Raw genomic sequence first — 17,849 nt, forward strand, 5'->3', positions numbered from 1 at the left:
TAACGATCGATCCGATGAATTTTCATGGAAATTTGGTAATGTTTAATTTATTTTAACTAAGACAGCTGTATATGAACGATTCTATTGTCTTTTTATTCGAGCATGGGTAACATTTGATATACAATTTATATTTAATTTAAAATATACTTGATACATATTTCATAATAGATACTAATATATATAACAATTATTGCTAAAGTTCCAAGTTTGTTATTATGTATTAACGATATTAATGACATCTTATGTTTTGTTATAGACATATCACTGCTTCAACTTTAGCTTTTTTAGAAATGTTCTAACAGTGGCTCAAAAGCCAAGAATGTAAGTATTTTTACATATCGTATTTCAATTATGTAGTATCGTGAAAAAATATAAAATAATGATTGGTGATTTATTTACGAATGAATGGATTGTACAGATGTTGATTAAACAGGAAACGATGGTTGTTTAACATGAACTAATCGCAGTAATGTATTATTATACTTTAGACAACTCAATAATTTGCAACTCTTGTCACAACGGATCCAACGCTCTCACTCTCGCGCGGACCACATTCTCTCGACAACGCTAACAACTCTATCTCGACAACGCTAACAACTCTACCTCGACAACGCAACTCGCACTCTCTGACTTCTCTACTGACACTGACTGTGAATTTGTCTTTCTGCCTTAGCATCCCTTGTCCTTTTGTCTTAGTCCCACCACGCACGTGTTACGCAATCGCTCGTGGCTAGGGTCACGTAGGCCTTTTCTACGAAACTCTTCAACTGAAGGACTGACGACACATTGATGGGCCTGTCGGCATCTCGGCTCCGTGACAATGTTTATGGTTTATCCGATACTTTTTTGGCCTTTTGTCCACGACACTACAATTATATCTATTCTGTATATTTTTCTATGATCACTATCAATTAAGAAATACAATTTGATTGAAAATTTGAGAGGTTAATATCTTCTGAGGTTATTCTTTCATTAAAATAAAATAAGCGTTAAAGTATTAATACCGAATTATGAAACAAATGACTAACATATTTCAGAAATCATTAGATTTTTAATTTTTAGATTTTAAACTTTCATATTAGAGTTTCAGTTATCAAAGTTTATTAGAATTTCAATTATTATTATTACTAAAATTACTAAAGTTAATAAACCTCCATTTGTCATTATCTCCAACTTTTCAAATAGTCAGCAATCACTCATCGTGTTTTGCTTTGTAACAGATTATTCGCAACTTCTATTTCCACAATTGGATTTTCAACTGTTCCTGCCTGATGTTAGTCTTCCTGATGATATTCGCTGGGATAGCGTAGCATCCATGGCAACGTCCTCTGTTTCTCCGCTTCGAACGGTAAATCGCATGCGTTTCTGTTCCTCCGGTCACTCAATCATGTAGGATGAAAGGTCCGAATCGGCACGAGTGACTGGTTGTATTACGTAGAATCTTTTGTGAGCATTGTGACCGCGGGTATATTTTATACCTGTGAGTAGTAACATACTTTTTTCAAATTTATTAGCTTAGAATAGGTCTTCTTGCACATCGCGGTTATAATAATTAGTCTTTTAATAGTTAGTTTAAACATATACATTTGAGAATATACTCGTGGTACTTATAAATATGTATATTAATATCCGGTATAAATATTTGTAACAGGCAAATATCGACACGAATATACCGGTATTACATAAATATATTTGATCTTAAGCAATGTATTTTAGTATAAACAAGAGATATTGAAGCGATTTCGCTTGAGTATATTGTAGTGGAGAAATAGGATGCCCTCCGATTTTGTTGCTTAGAAAAATGCAATTGTAGCTAAATGATAATTACTATTCATGCAATATACGATACAATAAACAATCTTCGGTTTAATTTTATAATATTAAATCACATTTATTTATTTCACTTTGGATCGAATTTAAAATATTAAAATTCATTTTTTCCGTACAAGAATGTGTGAAATTTTATGCGCAAGAAGAAACTTCGCGACAGGCAAATTTTTGAATCAAAGCGATAATTTTGAACGCTGCTTTTGTATTTTCGAAAATACGCTTTGACGAAAAGATCGCCTGAAATTATTTCTATCTTGGTAATACATTTAGAGTCAATTATTCCCTTTCATCGAGTCTTGTTCTTTTTTCAATTAACGCTACCATTTTTTGCAATATTAAAATTTCAATGATTTATTAAATTAATAAAGTAAAGAGTTATTACAACCTGAAACGAAGTAGTAAAATATAAAATCAAAGAACGTTAGTCCGTTAAATAAAGATTAGATAAACTAACCATCTTTTTAGATCAGGATTTTCAGATTTAATTCTTTCCGTGTTCATTGTCAGAATCTCATTCACGTGCCCAGGTGCTACTTGAATGGGAGAAGTACATTGGGCACGATGATCATAGTGCAAAAACTTCTCAGCGACTGACGATGTTAGTGTATCGTGCACGACGTATTTTCCACATTGTGTATAACTTCAAATATTAAAAATGTCGAGACATATGTTGATTCAATTTACGTATCAATACAATCACAATTTGTGATAATATCATCCACACGATTAAGTGCAACCACGCTCTTAATATTGCTGTAAATTACAATTATAATTCCAAGTTTACTTACATTTATTTTAACGATATAATTTCCTCAGACGTGTTTCATCGCGTTTTACGCAATGGTCACTAGCCTTCCTCAGTCGATTTCAGGAAAACGGTACGTAAATTAGAATGTGCATGTGTGTATTAAGCTTGTGTGTTGGAGGCGTCCCGGGACGTTCTCTCTAGTGTAGGTTATTTGCACCCGAGCGCTTGAGTGAGAACCGTGGAGCGAGTGTGTTGATGTGCCTGTTTTGCCATTTTTTAAGTATAGGGCTAGGTAGGATAGGTAGTATACTTTCTGCTGTGTCTGTTAATTATAAATAGGTAGGGCTGGGCAGATTGACATAGTCTCTGGTCGGGTAGGCGCGTTTTCGAGTGACCTGTTTCCAACCTGTTTCTAAATCTAATTTGAAAAATCGGCGGTGAAACTGGTACGAGTAGAGCATGCTTTCGTCTCTGGTTTTGCCTATCGATTTTTTGAATTTCGCGGTCACGGTCGCGAGTAGGCTCGAAACGAACGTTCATCGCTCGAGCACGCATATGCGAAGGGGAATACTGGTGTGATCGTTGGTCAGTCCATGTGCACTTGAATCAGCTTCCGCGCTTTATATTTTTATTTTATCTTTATAAGTTTCTTTTTTGTTTGCGATTAGAAAGACTTGAGTTTAGATTTAAGTTTCAGCGGGTATTGCGCCCGAAGAAAAAAGAGGCTATAAGCCGAAGAGGCCCGGCAAACTACCATAGAAGACGGCAACCACTAATGACTCCCCATCCTCTGGGTCATCCAGAGCGTGGGAAATCATTCTTGTTACTACTTTGTCACTATGCTCACTTTTAGTATTTGTAGTAGTAGTAGTAGCAGCTTTTCTTGGCCGATGTATGTATCGGTCCATCATCACATTGGGCAAATCGCGGTTTTTCTTATTAATGTCGGGAGAGATTAATTACGGGTTAAATTGGAGTGGCGAAATAATATCGCGGCTGTTTATTAGTGTAGCGACAGAATGATTACGGTTTGAATTAGAGTTGCGAATTATGATATCCCGATTGTCTTTTGTAATTTTTATTATGCATTTTTAAAACTTCTTTGAGAATTATACGTGTCAGAATTTATTCTGTTTTCTATTTCTTAAAATTAGATTATAAAAATGTTAGTTTTTAATTAATTTTATAGTATTGCAAGCTACAATATCAGAATATTTGAAGTAACTTTTCCATATAGTAAATAGTAATTTTCATTGAATTCACTTTAAGAGTTAGCGTTGCGAAATTATTCCATCGCGATTTTATAATTATTTTTCCTTTTAGAGTTGCGATAAGAAATAATAGCGTTTTGTTAAGTAGAGTTGCATTTATAAAATGCTCAAAATCCTTCGACTGCATTTGTCGGAGATTGTTCGGGATCACTCGATACAGCTACAAGAGCTGTACAAATGTGATCGTTCATCAGCAACCTCTGAAATGGTTGTACTGGGATCTCTCGCTATTGGTGTTGCGTATTGCTTAAATGTGAGTGCGTAAATTTATATTTATTATCGTTGCATATCAAATTTCGGCAATTTTCAGATTTTTTTTGTAAATGGTAGATTAATTTATATTGCGAATATAACGAAGCACTCTCCGCACTTGATTTTGAGAATTTTCTATTTCATAAATATTAATATCAAATTAGTTGTGAAACAAGAATATTTCGTTCCACTCACAGTTTGTTGATCGAATTTACATAGAGTGGAAGATGATCGAATTTTAGTAGCCCTTCTGGTCACTGCATTGTTTCTTTTTCAGCGCCCCTTATTATTATGTTTGTTATAGAAAATACTGCTATAAGACATATTTCTTTGTTGGCTTTAACATTACTATGACTAATAAAGTGCAGAATTTCATTACGAATGTAATATATATATATATATATTGAAAATATCGTGTAAGTATAATATATATATGAGGTGGTGTTTGGTGTACCATGCCAAAGAAATACTTGGCGGTGTTCAACAGTATATTAATCCTCGTTTTCGACTCTTCGTACAAATCTCGATTCCAACTGACTATTCACATATCTCGGTTACAACTCGACTGTTTTCTCGATCTGATTCGTTTCTTTTTGTCACCCCTCAATATCTCCACTATGAACGCGTTCGTAAGGCGATCGCGACCGTTGCCACGTACGCCTTCTTGGAAATATTCGGCGGAAGGATCGTAGGGATATCGATGGCTCATTAGGCATGTCGGCTTTACACTTCGGTTATATACTTTGTATCGACGAAATCGTTGGAAAGTTTCGTTGTCGAGTGTCGCTACATATATATATATTTTATTAAACATATTTTTATTAAATCGATATTATTTTTTAAACTACTTACTAATTTATTTTAAATGTCAGTTAAAAGTTAATTTATTATTATTGGAATTAATACTAGTAGTTGTTCGTTATTAGAACCATAATTTTTGGAATTTCTTCGACAACGATATTTTCAATTTTCTAACAGTAATGTAGAATTTTATAATTATTTAAATTTGGTTTGTATGAATCGAAATTTATTCGCGATTATCGTTCATTTCTAATAAAAATTATGCAAAAAATTATTTATTTCCATATCTTTCGGTTCATTATGTTGAATAAGAAATAACAGATAGTAAATGTTAAAAGACATTTAAAAGACAAAAAGAGCTGTTAAAAGACAAAAGATAAAGATTTTATAATAATCGGGTTTTCTCTCGTCTTTATATTAAAATCAAATTTTCAATTTTTAATTCAGTTCAAATTCAGTTGCTTAAAATTCTTGGCTTCAGTTTCTCTAGTGTTGACTAAAAAGATGCAAATGACTCTCCACTTTTGCTAAAATTTAATCAAGAGTAATTTAATCTAATTGATAATTAGTACTTTACTTTTCATGTATAAAATTTCAGAGGTGCCTATTTTTTTTAAGTACTAATCCATCAAATGAGTTTGTTTCAAATATAATAATTTACACAAAATATATTTCAGTTACATATTAAATATTTCATAGTATCTCAAATATGTATGTTAAAGACTCAAAAGAATGAGAGACATGAAGGAGGTGCATAAAAGAAAGGAGCTTAATATTACGAAATAATATTTGAGCCTCACCAATCAGGAAGTAATTATACATATTTCATAAAATTTTACTAACCTTTCGCAAGTTGAATTTGTTTCTGGGTCTTTCATGGTATCAGGTGAAGAATACTCATACTCCACACAATATTCCTTCCCTTTCCTTTTATTACATTTAAATTATTACGTAGATAGAATAAAAGTAAAGTAGGTAAGGTTAGGTAATAAATAGATTGATATATATAGTAGGAAGTATGGCACCGTAATAAAAGCATGGCATTGTAAAATGTATATACCATGTAGTAGTTAATTCTATGTGACACATATTTCATCTTATTCTCGTGTTCTTTTTGTTTAACTCTTAATTATAATTAATTATTATAATTCTTAATCATAATCAATTAGTTTTCACTTTCATGACAATAAAAGTCGATATATATATATATATATACATCAAAATTTTATATGTATATTATACTTATAATATATTTTAATTATGTTTATATTTTATATACATATGTATATGTGCATATATTTATATTTATATATATTATATATATGTATACATATAAAGCAGTGCCCCATATAGAATTACAATTAGATTAAAATTTAATTTAATTTTTAGATTTCAAGTTTTTATGAATCCTAATCAAGTTTCAAGTTTTCGCGTCAGTTTTTCTTCTTAAAGCTCCTGTAGTGGCACATGAGTCAATAGGAGATTCGAATCGAAGGAGACTCATATTGTTGTGCTTTGAAGTGCCAACGTTGTTTTGGTTTGCTAGGTTTAAAGGTAAACGAACTCCGGACAAAACATTATCGCCGTTATTTGTAATCGTCAACCGAAGTTACATTTCAACTTTTTACAATATCACCGGTCAATACAAATAGGCGAATGTGCTCTCTAGGATGATTATAGCGAATCATTATAGCGAGTCATACAGTCCAATAGCGATACAGTTGAACAGTTGCATTGAGCGAGCGACGATTACGACCGGCATATACTATCTCTGTACTTGTACTTAAAGTGATTTTAATATAATTGACTATTACAATTTTATCACTTGTTTCTTTATAAGCCAACCAACACGTATAATAATCCACCTCAACTCCTTTGCTGTTCGTTTTGAACATTGTGCAAACGCACACCAAAAGGAGTATTTATTTGATAAGTAAATTTTAGATTTTTTTACGTAGAAGGAGGGAGGATGGGTCGCGGATAGGGTGGGCCTCCATTCGTAGCACCTCCTCGCAATGAGACCCGGACAATCAGTATTATTTAATATATAATTATTCATTATATCACTATACAGTAAAGCAATTAACTGCATAACTGGTATAATTATTAATTATGTGCCAAATAATATGAGCTAATTAGCTGCGATCCTGACTAGGTGTTCATATCAATGCATCTATGGTATGTTATATTAGTGAAATATAATTCTGATATAATTTAGAAATATTAACGATATAAGATTATCCCAATTTCACAACACAGACAGCACATCTGCTATTTCTGGGAAGTTGGTATTTCCCACATTGCACATTATAAAGTTTGCAACTTGGATCACGTCGACAATTTAATTAGCATTTTTAAGCGCTCCACGGGTCCGCTCAATAGCAAATGACCTGTCATAAACTTTGAGCCCAGATTAGAACTCGACAATAGACCACCGGATGAGGTCGCTAGTAGGACGTTACGCTACGCACTCTCGACCAGATACGCGCAAGACGCACCACGACAGTTGGACAGTCACATGATTGAATAGACATAGATTCCCATCTGGCAGAAAACGTTGACGAAAACACTAGACTGATACTTAGAGCATAAGCATCAGGTACTTCGAAAATAGACATTCCACAGACTTCATAAGCCAGATCATTGTACAACACATCATACGAGACACTTCAAAATATTACAATCTTACAATTACAAGATAAATTACAATCATATTGGAACCCTTCAAAGAATCTATCTTGAGCGTTATTATCGTCCAAGATTCGCAACCCCAGCTGAACAGTTACAATTTAAGTGATCGCAACCTAGTTGAGAGGTCGTAACAAGAAGTGTAAGTAATAAGTACTTCTGGCACTTAACAAAGTTTAGTATGAGCTCGCCAATTATCCTTTCTTCTTTTGTAGTTGATTACTTTTAATTCTATCAACTATTATAATGAGTTAATAACGATCGAGTTCTAATTCAGTGTAGCCTTTCACATGAAATCGATTCAGAATTGCAGTGCAAATATCATGTTCCCTTATTCGATTTGCGTCTTTTTTCACGACGATCTGCAGCTTCCTTGCATTCTTGATAGATGACTAATTTTGACGTATTTGGCACATCATGTGTCTGTTCATTTGAGGATTGTAAAAGAGAGAACTGATTTTCACGAGCAGCAAGCGCGAATGCCGGACGTGAAATATCGAAAGAAACGAGAAAACGGTCGCGAAAATGGAAACCTGAAATGTTGAAGAGCTGCGTTCCAATTCGATTCAGAATTTCGCACAGGCATCGAGTTTCGATACCCGATTAATTTGCGAATTTTTTCCGCGATCGTTCACAGTTTTTCTGTCGGTTATTGATTCCATCGCGTCGCATTTCCGTTCGCCTCGTGTTCGAGAGTCCTTAACGATCACTGCCCGATTTGATTGCAAAAGAGGAAAAAGATGACGCGTGGTTTTGCGATAGCAATGACGATTTGGATATTGATGCGTGAAAGATATTTTATTCATGTATTTTTCCCCCAAGTTTTTTTTCGATATTGTTCGTTGTTCCATTTCAAGTTAACGCTTGGTTGCACGAAGAGATAATTGCACACATCATCGAAAATAAATTCGTCGATTTCAATCGCGTCGTAATTAAATTGCATTGCATGATGATTGATGTTTTTATTTACTATACCGTACGTAGCATAGATTTCCATAGCCGTGAAAGAGATGAGAACATTGAGTGAAATATTTCTTTACTACTTAACGATTACAATTTTCCATTGTTGCGAAGGGAAAACATGCTATGGGCCACAGAGTTAACATGATACGACTCCTGGTAAACTTCATGGGACACGTATTCGGTAGTCTAGTGACGAGGACATTAGTTTAGTACAAAACTTTTAGCCGTTCTGACGACGGTGAAACCACCGTCCGTTCGCTGGATTACCAGCGGATTGTCAACTAAACAACACAACAACCGAAATGCATGGGCGTTTTCAAGGTAAAACGTTTTCAATGCGCCTCTTCAAGCACGACGATTCAACTAGTCGCTGGCTCCTTTTGTCACCTGCTTCCTTCACTCTCCCCTTTCTCGTTTTAGAGAGGTTGTTCGTTTAGTTACAGATTGTAACTTCACGGTTGTCAGGGACGAAAGGACACGACGATAAGGAGCAATAGTGTTACGTACGAGATACAGATAGCGCTTACAAATGTTTAGATAGACTTTTTGCATCATTTTTTTAATAGTTATGTGGCACGTTAATTAATACATTCAAAGTGTTGTATATTACATTTGAGAAAAATCATATGCATTTGTGGATTAACACACAATCCGTACGATATATATTGAGAAGAAAAGAATATTTAGGTCAGCCTACCAAGACTTACTTTTCTTACTTTAATTACTATTATTAAGGATTTCATTAACAGTTAAAAAGAAACCTGGATGTTCATTTATTAATCTTTCTTTCAGACAAAGATAAATTTCTGCACTCTTCGTTACTTGTATTTGAAACTTCCGTTCAGTTATGTGTACTCAGTTGCTATCATTTGAAGTTTTAACGATAAACAAGCGCGATACTAATGTTGAATTTTAATCTCGTTAATTAAAGTCAGCCAAGTGTTGAAAGATAAACGCACAAGTAAAAACTTTAAATTAGAAGCATGGAAGATAATTCTACGAAGGGAACCTTGCCCTATTTAATTGTAAAACTAGCAACGAATTAGTTATGTAGTTATATGTATTTTATTGCTGTACCAATTTACGTTTTATCATTCATGTACACTGCTTTCAATGTGATAAAGTTGAATTCATAGGTAATGAATAACAATTTCATTCATTAATAACTTGTGAAACAATTTTATTTATATTTTGTTCGATATTTCCGTAACAGGTTTAAGAAAATTCTATTTGAAATAAAAAAATAATAGTTTGAAATAATGAATCATTCGAATTAGTTTATTTTTATTTTAGAAATAACGATGAATGTAACTTTATTTGAGACAAATTAAATCGATTATTTGAAGAGAATGTTCAATCTTAGTCAATTGTACCAACTGATCTAACAAATAATTTGCATGTTTAATGTCGCATAATACTTTAAATACTTTTATGAACAACATAGCTGAATTATTTCAAAGATTGATACTAGATACTCTTATTATTGATTTACTTAATGTTTAGTTTGTTAAGAGAACATTAATAGACAAAATATATCAATCAAAATAAACAGAAAGTATTTGTGTGTAGTTGTTTGAAATGACCGCGACCGATTAAAACGATTTGTTTGTCCCAAAAATTTTCAACGTTAAATACATTAAAAAGAGTAAATTTGGTTTCAAATTTTTTGTTAGATAAGCTTTTATGATATTTAAGAAAAATTGTGTCCGTTTGTAGCAGTTCCAACAAAGTTTCAAAGGGTTTGTTTCCCATTTTTTTCTTTGCCCCCCCTTTTTTTTAATTTAAATTACAAATGCCGGCAAAGTGCACAGAGCTTGATGAAAAATTTTCCATTTATTCGTTAAAACTCTGAAAACGCTTTAACAAAACTTTCAGCCGCTGCTCAGTGGTAATTAAACGTTTTCTTTTGAAGACAGCTTACGACTTGCCAACTCAGTGAAGTAAATGGTTTCTTAGCGCAAATTCGTTATTTTCTGTAAAAACGCATGGTACAAAAATGTATCGCAGGAAATCTTGAACATGCCAGTTGCAAGATATTTTCTCAATTTACTTTTCAAGACAATAAGATTTTTACAATATTTAAATTGTTCGTAAATAGTAAGTAGTTTGTGTAAATCAAGCTGACTTTCAAATGAACGATTGAAGTATTTAAACATTTTACCACTCTTTTACGTTGATTCAGAATATTGAATATCTAGAATATATTAATACGCTTGATTGTAGAACAATTTATCAATTTTAACGTTTTTATTTTATTTAAATATTACAATAATATTTCACTGTCTGTGTATGGTTTATTTTTTGGCGAATAAAATTACATAGATTTGAACTATGTAATTTTAATAACTAACTATGTGACTAATTATCTAATCAACTATTTAATTTTAATGTGATTTGTAGGATTTTGTAAATAAAGTCGTAAATATCCTCAGTAAAATCTGGCGGCAAAGTTTCTCGACCAATCTAATAATACAAAATTAAGAAAGTTTTGACAAATTTTTCGTTACTGTTTCGTAACAATTCTTTCCTTTTTTCTTTACAATTCAATTTATGTACATTTTTAATAACATCTTAAGAATAATCATGTAATATTATGGGAAGAAGTTGGTAATATTTACCTCGTCCTTCTCTTTTAACATTGGAGAGAGGAAAAAACAACTGTGAAACACCTACCAAAAGTATTTTTATTCGTTCAATTGAACAAGTCGATAAATTCTACTCTTTCGAGCTTTGCGCTGGTCGTGTAACAAGTACAGCGTCAATAAATTTCTCCGATCCACGTTTACTGAATGTGCTGAACAAACTGATTCGCAGAAAAAATAGTCTAACAAATTTACTGCGTAAATAAAAGTTCGTGCCGCGCGAAAGTTGCTGAATTTTCCATATAACAGAACTTGAAACGCCAATGATTTGATTCCACTAAAATCTCCATAGTACTCGTTCTAGACGATGATCTATTAAATATTACATTTCAAATAGATAGATTTTCGGTATGAAAAATAAATAAAAATCATTTTAATAATTTAATTAGATCAGTCAGTATGTATAATTTGTAATATAATAAAATAATTATAATTTCATAACGTATAACGTGTAATTTCGTTACACATATAAAATTCGTTGTCTAATTTCACTTGAAAACAGTCAATAACAAAAAAGTAGGGGAAGAACTTTTGCCATAGAGAATGTAATAAAATTCTTATATTTCAAAATTTATTATTCCTCCTATGCGTCTTCGTTACGATGTGGCGAGTATTTGCTTTGCTGAATTTCGAAATCCCACTTGAAATTGTCGAGGTATTTGTCCCGGCGATGGCAGAGCTCGATGCATCACCGGCGGTACGCCGTGAAACGAGGAAGTTTCGCATTTTTCACGCTGTTGCACGACGAAGCCCAGGTTTCGTCCCCATCGAATGAAAAGCCCCGACCGTAACTCATACCGCAACACTTTCCATATTTTTCCCCCTACGCACCTCTGTCCCCTTCAATTTCTCCGGGAACGAAAACTGCATCTCTGTTACGCGCAAATGTCAATATTAAATTTGTTGTCTGTCCCATTTTTCGCGGAGCATTTGTTTCGATTCAACCCTTTAAGAAACTATACAGAGTGATCCATTTAAGTAAAGTCATCTAGATTCTATACAATTTTTTTTATAATTTTACGATTTTGTATCAAATAAAATAAAATCTAGCCATCAAATTAATAAACACACACACAATACCATTGAAACGGTCGAAAAATATAAAATCACAAATCTATATAGCAATACTCGTATATACTCGTATACCAAAAACAAATTTCTATTGTCTATTAAATCACTTCCTTTCATCTTTCCGATTTATCTTTTGGCGAAAAATTAACCTCTTCTGCTCCGTAGCATTTGAATACATGCAAAAGTATCGTGCGCCTTCAAAGACACTTTTATCTAAAAATCCTCGTGAAAAGCATCGAGAATAAAGAACGAGCCAGCGCGCAATCTGACCACAAAAAAAATGCCGGAGCCAAAGTAGATATTTCGAAAATAAGCTCTTAGTTTCACGCGTCGCAACCCAATAACGCCAATCCCACAAGTGCTTCCCCGTTAACAGCCTGGAACAAAAACAACCACAAACACATTCAACTGAACGAAGAGATAGGCGCAACTCGGAAGGGGGTTGGAAAAGGGGCTGAGTTTCGTTGAGAGGAGAGAAAAAGATGGGGCGAGGAAGACAGATCGAAGGGTGGCAGGAGAAGGGTTGGCCGCGGTACAGGAATTCGCATAGAGCATTACTAGGGGAAGATGTTCACAGATTGTGCCCCGGAGCGAGACGTATTCGGGTCACTAGTACGTTTTCCTCGCTCCCTCGGGCTTCTCTTTCCGCGTCTCTTACCCTCCAGTCGGTTCCTGCAGACGCGTACCGGGCTAAATCAGCCCTCCCTCTCTTTCCATCCGTTCGCCACCCTCGGCTCGTTCACCCACTGTTCCATCGTTTCTCCTCGCAGCCAGAACCTGAGCATCCGCGATCAGCGTTGGTGTCCCTCTTTTCTATTTTCGTTTCGAGAGAAATGTCAGCCGCACGAGGCGACTTGTGGAAGGAAATCGAGGCGCGTGAACGACGTTGCCACTTCTTCGTAGAATACGAGGGTAGCAAATAGCTTGGCAAAAAGGAACTGTGGACGTGGACGTGGACGATGCTTCAGGTGCCAGTGACGGCCGCCGTTGGACCGTGCTCTGTCATTGGCTGGTTGAATGTAAACCGAAGGCCTGCGTTTTATCGGTTTCGATGGAAGATTGACCGGTGGGTGATTTTCAGGCACGGATAGAGAGCGTTATGATTCTTACGATGAGTTCGCCGCCGTCGTGGTGTCTGCGATATGGGATCTTTTTATTTCTTAGCGCGGTCGTGTGCCACGTGGATCTTTATGTCGCGTGATTTAATATCAGCACCAGAGAACGAGCGAGAATCATAGTGCACTTAACCCGTAACTAAGGTAAGGTGGGGTATATCAGATCTTAGCATTTCTTTTTTCCGAATCGATAAAAATATGAGATGACGAGTAGATGAGTATCTGAAACTTTGATCAAGCTTGTACGAGAAAATTTTTCATACAACCAATCGAAATACTTTATACATCAAATAATTTATGTATTATAATTTTTCTTTGTTGTTTTCCAATTTATTTTACCTTTACTAATTAATATTAACTATCTCTTTTGTCAATGAATAAAGACGTTTGTTAAAAACACATATGCAAACGTTCTAGTGTTAAGACGCACTGAACCAAGAGGTTTATAGGCACGGAATTTGATTTGGCCGGCTTTCACGAGTTGACTGCTAGCCAACAGCATGAGAACGGATCTTGGCCAACGCACAATAGGCCGAGGAATAGATGAAACAGTCTTTGGTTTCCATAACTAAATTTAGTAATGGACTTTCACTGCAGAACAAAGCTGCGGGAGAGTACTTATTGAGTTATTCGTCGTCCGAATTAGGTTTGGGGACACAAAATTCTGTGGTTATATAATTGAGAAATTTTCAGTACAAAAGTGATTATCGAGTCTTCGAAATACTACAAAGACGTTAGAATCTACTTAAAAAATGTTGGATAAGCGAATAAACGGTTACATCCTGTTTTATCCGAAAGCACCGCAATTATCGATTTCAATTTTTGTTAAATTAAATTATTGAATTATTGAATTTTATAGACTTTTATACATATCGAATATCATTGAATTATTAAATTAAATTGTTGGTTTAACAATTTAACCTACATATAAAGTGTCCCTAAAAAGAATAGTTCGGTAAGAAGAGAGAAAAAAAAGAAGAAATTCTACCGTAATGGTTTAAGTTTCATATTCTGTATTTTAATCTTAAAAATATTGTTGAAATCTTCTACAATTTCTTTTGCAAGAATCTTCTAACGGAGAAAGCTATTTCATAATTATAAATATTATTCTGAATAATTAAAAATTTTTGGACACATCATCGATACAATGTGTCTCAAGTAAAAGAAAGCGTCAAAGTTATTCTGTTCTTCCACATGACCTTGATATATATATACATATTTCACAGTTGAGCAATTATTTCACGCGAGATATATATGACAGGCTGTAGATTCACGAGGTTGATCGAAGCTTACGAAATAGGGGCAATGTTAGGGGCTAGCAATCTGGCACATCTTTCTTTCACCGGCATTTATTCATGGCAGAATCTGTCCATCGTCGTACCGTTTTAAAGTCTTCCAGGAGCTTTGTTCTGCCTGTCGGATCTCATGACGTGACGACCTCGATATCTTAAAAACGGTTCATTATCGAGGAAAAGGCCTGTCCCCGTAACTGATGCTGCGACGTCGTGACGCTTGAAATTAACCGACGAGGCCGACTTCGACGTTTCCTTAGCTGTTGGTTGATTTCACAGGACTTGGATTATCGAGACAGTCGGTCGAAGAAAGGAATTCGACTGTCGATTCTCGCGGTGCTTTCCTTGAAAGCTTGTTATCGGATTTCCAACGCAACGCTGGTGCTGAAAGTTATCGATTAGAATATAATGGATGGGGGTAGTTCACGGAGATTACCACCGCATCTAACTCTACAAAGACGAAATTTTATTTTCGGTGATATTCCAATTTTCCAAAAAATTTACTTCTTTGAAGTTTTTAAAAGTAATGCGTGTTTCATCTATGTAGTAAACATCCAGTCCAATCTATTATTCTCAAAACACGCTAAAGGAATTCTGCAGCAAGACTTCCGCTCGAAGCCACGTGCACAGCACGAATAGGGGACTCGAGGTTTCCTCCATAATGAGCATCGAAAGCGTTTATCTAGATTGCTTTCTACCCGGTCCTTTTCTCGCGGTCTATGGCCGACGAATTGTTTAAACGTTTACCAGTCGCGGCACACTGAAATCGCTCCTTTATTTATTCGGGCGTGTGTTTGCTCGTGACAATTCCGCCTCGCAACGCTTATCTCACAAGAGATGCGTCCTGCATGTGCATCCGTAATGTTCGACTACGTTTGCGGAGGACTGGTGAGGGGCTCTTGAAGTTGCAATATCCGCGCTTATCCTTTTCGAATCGTTGACTGAGAAACGTATTACAGGCCACGTTCATTTGTCTTCCTTTCAGATGGGAAACGACACAGGCGTAAATATTTTATTATTTAACTTCTAAAGTAAACTGCGTTGCAGAAAATTAACTAAAAGTTATTGCCAAAGGAATTATTATCGCGATTTCTTAAAACTTTAAAAAGAATTTTAACGGTGGAAAATGTTGAAAGCACATGCACTCTGTACTCTGATAAAACACTTAATACTGCTCGCGTTATAGTAGTTCTTTGTTCGAGCGAACGGAAAAAACAAGAGGCGCGGTATTTTCGAAGATAACGCGTTGTTGCTTTGCATAAAGTAATTGGAAAAGTACATGTTACATTTTCTTTCTTGGAAAGACGGTACATTATCCGGTAAAAGTGAGCATGTTTAAAACAGCGCCAGTGCTGCTTATGGTATCAGGTTAGATGCTCCCACGAGTTTGCCTATGCAAATTATATGTAACGTCACTCTCGACGATAAATTGAAAAATTGATGTTGCTATGATTAAGAAAAATTGTGAAAGACCGGTTTAATTTAATCTTCGTAAGAGAACTTTTAATCAGAATATGAAGATTTGTTAAAAAAACTTGTATACATTTAAGTCGTCTGAAACATTTTGTCATAATTAGATATTTAGCTTTAGAATTAATCAGACAGTTTTTAATTGAACTTCTAGAAAAGAACTTCTACGTTAGAGTCTGGACACGTATTAGAATTGATCAATTTTTTTAATCAAAATACAAGACAGTAGAATTGGATTAAAGTTGTTAGATATAATAATAATAATAATAAAAAAATAATAATAATAATAAAATATGTAAAATAGAAGCAAAACGATGGAGGTATTGAATACAACGAAGAAACTGATAGATAGATGATAGATATATTTATTTTTATTAAAAAAAAAAAGAGAAAGCTGCCTGTACAACTTTCTATAATATGAATAACATAATGAATATTCAATAATTTTAAACAATTAAGAATGTGACGAGATAATTTTATATTTCTATTTAATTTGCTTCTTCCAGTTTTCTAAATTACAGTATGAATCAGTTAAATTAAGTTCATAGAGTGAATAACATCATATAATAATTTAATTTTCAATCATGTCATATTAAATTATCTCAATTTAGTTACCATATAACATTAAAATTAAAAAATCAACAAAAATGGGTGTTTTGACCTGAAATATAGTACGAGTCTGAAGTTACATATCGGAAGATCAAGAGACACCGTCAATAAATTCATACATATAATATACCTCTTATGAAAGCATTAACGCGACTAGTATTCCGGACTTTACCAAATCTATCGTGCTATAGCCTTAATTGATTTCTAACGGTTTTCCTATTTCCGTCTCTTTTTATGGAATTTCCGACACCTCACCTACCACTCCTACCTTCCGCTTTTCCTTCAATATTAGATCCGCCCCATTAACGACAGTAAATCCAATACCCTTCTTACTTTCAAATCTATCTATCTACTCATCCTTTTTGAACTTTTCTGCTCGAGCCAGAAATCAGCCAAACTCTGATCTTCAACAAAACAAGTATTATCCCGAACGCTAACTAAACAACTCCAATTCTGATCTTAAATGCCACTAGTTTATAGACTGCGGATTTTTATTATAGAAAATATACAAAATTGGAAAGTGTAGAAATACATAGAATATACACGATAGACAAAAATATATAAAATATCCAAAATAAAGTATTCTCTGTAATATTCAGTAGATGGAACAATTTTTGCGTAGGTTCCATTACTTTAATTGTATTGATACAAGTATGAATAAGATATGCTCTGAGAGTAAGCAATCGATCAGTTTTTAATATAGTCAATTCTCTTTCTCTGTAGTTAATTTACTCAAGTTTAAACTCTGGCTCTTCTACAGGTCTCGTATATCAATCACAATATTCTCGTCGTGGTTCAACCTGACCACAAACAGCACGAAGACAATAATCTTATCATATTTTCACTTGTGGTTTTCGTCTTATAACACAGCTGCCATCTCTAAAATCCTCTTATCACTCTCTGCAAAATATCGCTCACGCTCATTTTCCACTAGAGACCAAACCTCCTTTCCTCCGCAAAAATGCACGAAAGAAACGTTCTGAAAGGAAAGGAAACGAAATGAAACGAAACAAAACGAAAAAGCAGGGAAACTCGAAGGTTCCACGTGAAGAGGAATTCGAGTGTGCGTGCAGACAGGATGGCGGATGGGAGCTATT

At 34.4% G+C, this 17,849-nt stretch overlaps 1 long non-coding RNA gene across 1 annotated transcript; it reads left to right on the plus strand.

Annotated features, from left to right (window-relative positions):
• Positions 1-273: 273 nt before the first annotated feature.
• LOC139993183 (uncharacterized) lies at positions 274-3,540 on the plus strand. Its single transcript, XR_011801323.1, has 3 exons — positions 274-321; positions 1,221-1,348; positions 3,270-3,540. It is a non-coding gene; the product is annotated as an uncharacterized lncRNA (long non-coding RNA).
• Positions 3,541-17,849: the final 14,309 nt, after the last annotated feature.

The sequence above is a fragment of the Bombus fervidus genome, chromosome 12, assembly GCF_041682495.2.
Source record: "Bombus fervidus isolate BK054 chromosome 12, iyBomFerv1, whole genome shotgun sequence".
Classification (NCBI taxonomy): Eukaryota; Metazoa; Arthropoda; class Insecta; order Hymenoptera; family Apidae; genus Bombus; species Bombus fervidus.